Source organism: Octodon degus, unplaced genomic scaffold (genome assembly GCF_000260255.1).
Source record: "Octodon degus isolate 3935 unplaced genomic scaffold, OctDeg1.0 scaffold00277, whole genome shotgun sequence".
Classification (NCBI taxonomy): domain Eukaryota; kingdom Metazoa; phylum Chordata; class Mammalia; order Rodentia; family Octodontidae; genus Octodon; species Octodon degus.
This window is the reverse complement of record NW_004524853.1, coordinates 1,548,506-1,549,580: the sequence shown is the minus strand read 5'-3', so window position 1 is coordinate 1,549,580 and position 1,075 is coordinate 1,548,506.

Below are 1,075 nucleotides of genomic sequence, written 5' to 3'. Positions count from 1 at the left end.
CAAATGAGTTAAATCAATTTTCTCTCTATTAGAGTACAGATGTTAATAGCCAAAGGAATTTTGTGGCAATGAAGTAAAATAAACTATGTAAAGTTCATAGTACAGACTACCCATAATGAATACACAATAAATGCTTATGTATATGTGTATCACAGTGTGTGTATGTGAGTATTTGATAATTGTCTGCTTGGATTTGTTTCAGCAACAATTTGTTTATAATGAAAATATTTACAATTAGGTCATGGTTAAAAGATCCAGGAGGTGAAAGGAAACTTCTGTTTGATATTGAATAGTACAAGAAAAATAAAAAAAGAATAAAAAATTAAGAATCAACCAAATTATGCCTAATAGTCTGTGTAAAGCATGAAGGGGTTTTAGGCAAATCCTATCAAAATATTACTAACCAGGTTTTCTCTCACATCCTCTATAGTTTAACACGAAATTTCATCCAAATCCCCCCTTTTCAATTCAATCCAATACTAGACTTAGGCACTATTGCTGTCTTTTCTTATATCTGTTTTATGTTATCACTTTTCCTCTGAGAATTCCTGATAGTACTTACAGAATAAGTTTCTCCATGAAATGTGATGCACGCTGCTTTCAGAAGCTTGCTTTCTAAAACAATACAATGTTTAAAAATAATTTCTTTTATGTAAGGAGAAATTTATAAAATTTATGTAAAAAGTAGCATATGTGCAATACAGGAATTTAGGAATTTATATTAAATATACATTCATATCATATATTTACATGATTATAAGATATCACTACAGTGTAATGGAGGATAGGAATATCCAACTTTAACATGAATTTCGGACAGAATTTGAAAAATAGTGTTAATTAAAACCTCTTGCTAAACCAAAGATATTGCAAATTGTAAAATAAGCACTGAGAGACAATAATATCCAAAAGCATAATACATAAGCAAATCTTCCTTTAAAACTAGTAATAGAGTGAGAAAGAAGGAAAAAAAGGAAAGAAGGAAAGAGAAGGAAAGGAAAGCAAAAGAAAACAGGCAAAAAAGGAGGCATAAGAGGGAAGAGAGAAGGAGAAAGGGTAAATTAGACAAAAATAT